Source organism: Neovison vison, chromosome 3 (assembly GCF_020171115.1).
Source record: "Neovison vison isolate M4711 chromosome 3, ASM_NN_V1, whole genome shotgun sequence".
Classification (NCBI taxonomy): Eukaryota; Metazoa; Chordata; class Mammalia; order Carnivora; family Mustelidae; genus Neogale; species Neogale vison.
Genome location: NC_058093.1, coordinates 107,320,949 through 107,329,613, shown reverse-complemented (window position 1 = coordinate 107,329,613; position 8,665 = coordinate 107,320,949). Strand labels below are relative to the sequence as shown.

The 8,665-nt window shown below is 36.1% G+C and overlaps 1 pseudogene; it reads right to left on the bottom strand.

Moving 5' to 3' along the window:
• Positions 1 to 4,187: 4,187 nt before the first annotated feature.
• Positions 4,188 to 8,665, bottom strand: part of LOC122903536 — a 50,486-nt pseudogene continuing 46,008 nt past the window's right edge.

The window sequence follows — 8,665 nt, the reverse complement described above, 5'->3', positions numbered from 1 at the left end:
CGGCCTGGAGGAGCAGAGAGCTCAGGGACCCACCACTCCTCAGTGCGCCCTCAGAGAAAAGCTCGCAATCACTCCCATCTGCCTGGCCTCCAGCTGTCCACCAAGCTTACCCGGCCTGTGACTGAGGGTCTCTGTGTCTGGCACACAGCCCCGCCTGGAGTCTCCAAACCCAGCAGATCACTGTTGCTCTTCCAGTGAGCTCTCCCTGTATCTGCCACTTGTGGGGTCCCTGCTCAAAGAACAGTGGTCTGACTATGCCCCAGATCACAGTTTAAGGTAATCCCGAGCTGAGAGCTCACTCCTCTGCTCCATCTCTTTAGCCAGCTTCCCTGCTCTAATACCTGTGAGCTCTGTGATATTCAGACACCCCCAATCCTTCTGTGACCTCACAGGACCCGAGACCATGCTGTCCTGCGAGGGCTCCAGCCCCACTTATCCTCTGGAGCCATGTCCTTCAGTGGAGCAGACTTTTAAAGATTTTTTTTTTTTAATTTATTTATTTGACAGACAGAGATCACAAGTAGGCAGAGAGGCAGGCAGAGAGAGAGAGGAGAAAGTAGGCTCTTGCCAAACAGAGAGCCTGATGTGGGGCTTGATCCCAGGACCCTGGGATCATGATCTGAGTTGAAGGCAAAGGCTTTAACCCACTGAGCCACCCAGGCACCCCTGAAGCCAACTTTTACAAGTTCAGATTTTGTGCTCCATTGCTCTGCTGCTTGCCAGGATCTGGTGACTCCCCCCGTGGGCTATCTTCCCATCACTTTGGATTCACTTCTCCATAGGTCCTACCTTTCAGAAATCGGTCAATTTTCTGTTTCTAGAGTTTCTCTTCTTCTCTTCGAACTCCTTTTGGATTTATAGGTGTTTGGAATGGTTTGATAAGCTATCTAGCTGATATCTGGCATCCTCAGCCTTAGGAGTGCACATGTTTTTTTTGTTTCTTCATTGGCAGATTCTCTCCTATCAAGCCTTCAGATGGATTAATGAGGGAACAAGAATGGTGATGAGGAAATAAAGCCTGTTTTAATATGTATCTGAGACTAAATAACTCATAAGTCAAAGCATAAGTAAATTCAACTGTTTAGGGAAGATGCAAGCAAAGAGGGTCTGACCAAAAGACAGGATTCAGAATAAACTACAGAGGCTTTCTTTATCTTCAGGGACTTCTCATCTCCATAACTCTAAACTTTTCTTTCAAGTGTTTAGTAAGTTTATAATTTCAAGGAATATCTTGTTGCTCAAATTTGGGTAAAGTGTATGAGTTAAAGTTGTATTAATTGATATCTTTTCTACTTAAATACAACTGGAAACACTGGTTATAAGTCTGAGGGTGGGCTCATTTGGAAAATTCTAATTCTGAATCTCTTATTGAAATTCAAGTAATAAATTATATCTGGGATTAGAGGACACATGGCTCCTATCATCTGGTAGCAAGACAGTCAATGAAGCAAAAATCAATAAACTCCTTAAGGTAATAATAACAAAGAAGTCAGATCTCATATTTTTAAAAAGATATCATTTGTCCATAACAGACAGTAAATATTTGATGATATATTCATATTTACTTGCCCATTAATAGTTTTTAATATAAAAGTAAATTATCTTATTGAACTTGAGATAGCTGCCAAGGCATTTACATGCTAAATGTTTAAGTAGACATGGGTTAAATAATAATAGAAGTAATCCAGGCCTGAGGGAATTGTAATTAAAAAACATTTTTTTTAAAGATTTTATTTATTTATTTGAGAGATACAGAGAATGAGAGAGAGAGCATGTGAGGGGGAAGGGTCAGAGGGAGAAGCAGACTCCCTGCTGAGCATGGAGCCTGATGCAGGACTGGATCCTGGGACTCCAGGATCATGAACTGAGCCAAAGAGAGTTGCTTAACCAACTGAGCCACCCAGGCTCCCGAAAAAGCATTTTAACGACTGTTATGGACTGAATTGTGTCTCATCCACAAAATCTATATGTTTAAGTTTTAACTGCCGATTTGAATTTGGAGACAGGGCCTTTAAAGAGGAATTCAGGTTAAATGAGTTTGTATGGATGGGCCTCTAATCCAATACGAGTGGTGTCCTTGGGAGAAAAGGAACAGATACCAGCGATGCCTACTCACAGAGGAAAATAAATGTGAGCACACACTGAGAAGGTGGCCATTTTTAAGCCAAAGATACAGACCTCAGAACAAACTAGACCTTCTGATACCTTGAACTTGGACTTCCAACCTCCAGAACTTGAAAAAATAAATATGTTAGTCAAGTCACCCAGACTGCGGTATTTTGTTATTGCAGCCTTTGTAGACTTATACCATTATATGTGGCTGCTATTTCTGATGGTATGAAAAAGTACAGATACAACTTCTGTCAGAAAATACTTAAAAATATTGGATAATATATAATCAAAATTTTTAAATTGCAATTTAAATGGGATAAGGCAATGGATACAGTAGAAGACCAGAAACTATAAGACAAAGCACCAGTTTGCCTGCCTGGGCCTTGGTTCTTAATGGAGAGCTAAGAAGTAAAACTCTTCCCTAGGATCATTTTTATTATGATTTATAGATGTGTAGTAGTATAAGGCCATAATTATACTATATATGTTATCTAAAGTATCTTTTTGACCTGATTTGGTTAAGCCCTGGTGCCTGAGGAGGAAAAAAAATTAATCTTGTATGAAAGAATACTCTTTAAATACAGACCTGATCCCAGGGAACAAGAGCAAATAATTAAAAAATCATTTAACTCTGGAAGGTTAAAAAAAAATCACAGATGTGGATTAATAAGAATAATCTACTGTAAACTCAGATCCACAAAAATTACAGGTTAAAACTATAGTATGAAATATTAAATAAAATAATTACAAAATAGATGGTAGCTTAATTTATGACAAAGACATAAGAAATAGCAAAATTTATACTCTGACTTGAAATAACAGAACTTCTCTAAATTAAAAAAAAGGAAAAATACATAAAAAATGTTTAAATCTGATAAAAATACACTGATCTTCAAGTAGTAAAGTCCAATAATCACAATTTGGAACACATTAAGGATAAGAAATACTTTGAGAGGAACCAGAAAAACAAAACAAAACAAAACAAATGGGGCTTTTGGTATTAGGGCTTGATAAAAGATACCAGCAATAGCTGTGGAACTCAAAGGAGAGTGGAATAATCTAATTTAACATAATCCAATATGTTAATTTATAATTTCATAGACAGTGAAACTATATTTCAAGATTGAATGTAAAAAAAAAAAAACCCAAAAAACAAACAAACAAAAACAACCCTGGGGCTAATAATACATTATATGTTTATAAAAAAATAAAAAATAAATTTAAAAAACCCACATTTATGAGAAATCAAAATCTGAGTTTGATATTACCTTCACTGCAATAAGCCTAGTCTGAAAAATTGATCTCATGTTGAAGAAATATGTTCATTTTGGAATAACCAGTTTTGTAGTACAAGAAGGAATGAAAGCTGAAGAGAGTCTTCCAAATGTTCTTAAAATTAATAAACAAAACAACATATAAATTTATTAAATTACTTATATTAGAAAAGAAATGATAGAGTCCACATACATAATAATATGTTATATAAGAAGGGAATAACTGGTTTTCTTTTAAGAAACTTTTATTGTTTAGGGAAAAAAATAAAGGTGGTAATTAACTTCAGAATTTGATGAACCACATATAATTGTTAAAATTAATTATAGCTCATAATTTACAAATTAGCAGAATACAAGAAATGGAATCATGAAAATTTGCAATAAAAAGAAAGGAAGTGTACATATGAATTCATATTTCAACATATTAGTATGCATATTAAATGTTAGAAGGAACATAGATATTTGTGTGACTCAAAAAGACAAACAAAGCCAAATAATTACAGTGACATATGCAAAAGAAACCCCAAAATTAAGAGAAATGTTGAGGAAAGTTATATACAAGTATTAACCACTTGAACATAGTATAGCTATAGAATTTTACCAATAAAAAACAAAGAATTAAGACAACACTAAGAGATAAAGATGATCATCAACTTATAATAAAAATGTTATTGCAATTGTAAACTTTTGTACATTTGGTAATATAGCCTCAAATATGAAACAAAACTAGGAAAAGGTAAATTTATTTATTTATTTATTTTGATATCTGATCTTATTTGTCACTATTAGAAAAACTCATTTTTAACTGGACTCTGACTTAGAGGTAATTCTCACAGAAGACAGCCTCTGTCTGCTGGCAATCTGTTCCTGACATTTTTCTTTGGCCTCCCTCATTTTCTTGGCCAAAAATTTAGCATAATCTGCAGCGTCTTCCTTATTTTTCTTAATTTGCTGTTTCTTCAAAGCAATACACCGACATCTGTGTTGGAAGACACATGGAGTAACAAGATGCTGAATCATGGGCACTTTGTTTCTAGGTTTCTTGTCTTCTTTGTTTAGGGGCTTTCTCACAACAAATGTGGACATCATCTTCTTTAGATGTGGACCCCCAACTCAATGTCAAATAATCTTTGACAAAGCAGGAAGACAGTCTCTTCAATAAATGGTGCAGGGAAAATTGGACAGCTATGTGTAGAAGAATGAAACTCGGCCATTCTCTTACACCATACACAAAGATAAACTCAAAATGGATAAAAGACCTCAATATGAGGCAGGAATCCATCAGAATCCTAGAGGAGAACATAGGCAGTAACCTCTTCAACATCAGCCACAGCAACTTCTTTCAAGATATGTCTCCAAAGGCAAAGGAAACAAAAGTGAAAATGAATTTTTGGGACTTCACCAAGATCAAAAGCTTCTGTACAGCAAAGGAAACAGTCAACAAAACAAAGAGGAAACCCACAGAATGGGAGAAGATATTTGCAAATGACAGTCCAGACAAAAGGCTGATATCCAGGATCTATAAAGAACTCCTCAAACTGAACACACACAAAACAGTTAACCATGTCCAAAAAATGGCCCGAAAATATGAGCAGACACTTCTCCAGTGAAAACATACAAATGGCTAACAGACACATGAAAACATGTTCATCATCACTAGCCATCAGGGAGATTCAAATCAAAACCTCATTGAGATACCACCTTACACCAGTTAGAATGGCCAAAATCAACAAAACAGTAAACAACATGTATTGGAGAGGATGTGGAGAAAGGGGAACCCTCTTACACTGTTGGTGGGAATGCAAGTTGGGGCAGAAACTTTGGAGAACAGTATGGAGATTCCTTAAGAAATTAAAAACAGTTTCCCTATGACTCTGCAATTGCACTACTGGGTATTTACCCCAAAGATACAGATGTAGGGAAAATAAGGGCCATCTGTACCCCAGTGTTCATAGCAGCAATGGCCACAGCCGCCAAACTGTGGAAAGAACCAAGATGCCCTTCAGTGGATGAATGGATAAGGAAGATGTGGTCTACATATACTATGGAGTATTATGCCTCCATCAGAAAGGATGAATACCCAATTTTTGTAGCAACATGGACGGGACTGGAAGAGATTATGCTGAGTGAAATAAGTCAAGCAGAGAGAGTCAATTATCATATGGTTTCACTTATTTGTGGAGCATAAGAAATATCATGGAGGACATGGGGAGATGGAGAGAAGGGACTTGGGGGAAATTGGAGGGGGAGGCAAACCATGAGAGACTGTAGACTCTGACAAATAATCTGAGGGTTTTGGAGGGAAGGGGTTTGGAGGGGTTGGGTGAGCCTGGTGGTGGGTATTAAGGGGGCACATATTTCATGGAGCACTGGGTGTGGTACATAAACAATGAATTCTGGAACATTGAAAATAAATTTAAAAAATAAATAAAAATTTAAAAAAAAAAAAAAGAGAGAGAGAGAGACTGAAAAGTTTGCAGATTCTGCTGGCTATTTTGGGCCCCAAGCGATGAGGCACAGTAGTATCAGTGAGTCCAGGTATATCCTTCTCCCCTTTTTTCACAATGACCATGTTGAGCACACTGAGATTGGCATCCACCATGCAACCCCGAACAGATTTGTACTTTCTCTCTTCAGTCCTCCTTGGTGTGTAGCAGGAATGCACTTTAGTCAGCAGCAGGACAACAGGGCCATGGGTCAAGACATCCTGCCTCATGGGGAGGACTTGTTTGTCATCACCACTACTGATTAGGACCACATAACCCTTCCACCCAGAATATCAGCAGTAACTTCTGTGGCCATAGGCTTCTCACAAAAGGTATGAAGTTTGCATTCATCATCCACTTCAATGAGTCTTTGGTAACCAGTAGCTGGGAAAGAGATGTCAGTTTCATCCTGAAGAAGCCCGCTTCCTACAAGGCACCACAAAAAAGAGTTGTAAATATATTTATCATCAGAGCTGAGGATTTTAACTACTCTTTGTTCATAAAAAATATACCTCATTTTCCAAGAACAATGTAAATTAGATGACAATTGACAGCTTTCCAAGATTTATGACAATTCTTCACAAATTTAAAGCCTTTGTAATGGGGCACCTGGGTGGTTCAGTTGGTTAAGCCTGCAACTATTGGTTTCGGTTCAGGTCTCAATCTCAGGGACATGGGTTGGAACGCAGTGTTGTGTGCCATGTTTGGCAGGGAGTCTGCTTGAGATTCTTTCTCTCCCTCTCCCTCTGCCCTGATCCCCCCTCGGTAAAAGAAGAAAGAAAGAAAAAGAAAAGATATGTTTTAGAAATAGATTATATTCTTAGATAACAAAGCGTAAACTGAATTTTCTGTATATGTTTGGAAAGTTCAAAACACAACAGACCATAACTTACTCTGGATATCTGAAAATTTTTTGAGCTTGAAAGTATACTTCTAACTTTAGGATTTTGACATTTCAGAACTTATATTAAGATAAAAGAAATACTGGAAATCAATGCAGGGAAAATTGAATTTTTTCAAAAAAATGGGAAAAATAACACATCAGGAGCAAGAAAGTAGAAACAAAGAGAAAATAAAGAAATTGAAAATAAGTATTAAATGCATTCAGGAAATTCAAAGCTGGTTCTTAAAAGAAACTTACAAAACTCTGGCAAAATTGTTCAAAAATAAAGATAAACTGAGATAAACAGTATTAGATATTGAAAACTAGCAATCTTTAGTGCTTTTTTAGCAGCACATATTCTAAGGATGTCACCGTTTAAAGAAAAAAGATAGATTTAAAAAAATTGTGCAAAAAATTAAAAACTTAGAAGAAAGGACAAATTTTCAGAATAATACCAAGGAGTAGAATTAGTCAAGAATATATTGAAATTATGTTATTATATTGCTAAATAAAATGATTTCTATAAAAATATATCAGAAATAGGTATTTTTATAGGGAAGGCTTAAACATGTTCAAGCAGTAGAAACAAATTTTAACCAAACTATTTTTTGATTGTGGCAAAATACACATAACATATCATTTACTATCTTATCTACATTTCAGTATACAGTGTCTTAAAATATAAGACATTATGATCAATATGGCTTATTCAAAAAAGGCAAATTTCTGTGGATATTAAAATACATGGTCACTTATCATATAATAGAAAAAGGGAAAACATGTGTAATTTTATGAATTGGTGCAGAAGGTAATATTAGATAAAATTTTACAACTATTCATGATGAAAATACAATACAACAAATGCCTATATAAACATTAAAGACCTTTCTTTTTTTTTAAGATTTTATTTATTTATTTGACAGACAGAGATCACAAGTAGGCAGAGAGGCAGGCAAGGAGAGAGAGAGAGAGGGAAGCAGGCTCCCTGCTGAGCAGAGAGCCCGATGGGGACTCGATCCCAGGACCCTGAGATCATGACCTGAGCCGAAGGCAGCAGCTTAACCCATGAGCCACACAGGCACCCCATTAAAGACCTTTCTTGATGAAGTTTATTATCAAAGACTATATCAGAAATTATTCTCAATAGTGAACCTCAATAGTGAAACTATTTAAACTATTCCCATAATAATGAATAACACACAGTGATGCCTGTAACATGTCCATCCATATTGTAACAGAGGCACTAGACTGTATAATAAAAAAGAAAAAAATTCTATAAGAATTAGAAGGCAAATGACATAAAGATGTCATTATTTTCTGATGATAAGATGGTTCATGTAGAAAAGGCAAAAAAAACCACAAAGAGTTGCAGTAATAGCTATTATTATCTAAGTAAACAAATATATTATTCATATATACAAGTTGGCTGCATTCCATGTATGCCAATAACAAATGCAAAGAAGAATAAATTTAAATAAAACATATAATTTATAATAGGAAGAATTTGATGTAAAAAAATTTAACAAATGTGTGCAAAAATTTCATTAGAAAATCATAAAAATTCTAAAAGACATTGAAGAAGAAGAGACATACAATGGGTAAGGATAGGGAGAATTAATATCTCCCCAGATATTTTTTATTAATTTTTTAATTTTTTTATAAACGTATAATGCATTTTTATCCCCAGGGCTACAGGTCTGTGAATCTCCAGGTTTACGCACTTCACAGCGATCACCATAGCACATACCCTCCCCAAAGTCCATAACCCCACCCCCCCTCCCGGCCCCCCCTCCCCCCAGCAACCCTCAGTTTCTTTTGGGAGGTTAAGAGTCACTTATGGTTTGTCTCCTTCCCGCTTCCATCTTGTTTTATTTAGTCTTTTCCTACCCCCCAAACCACCCATGTTGTAT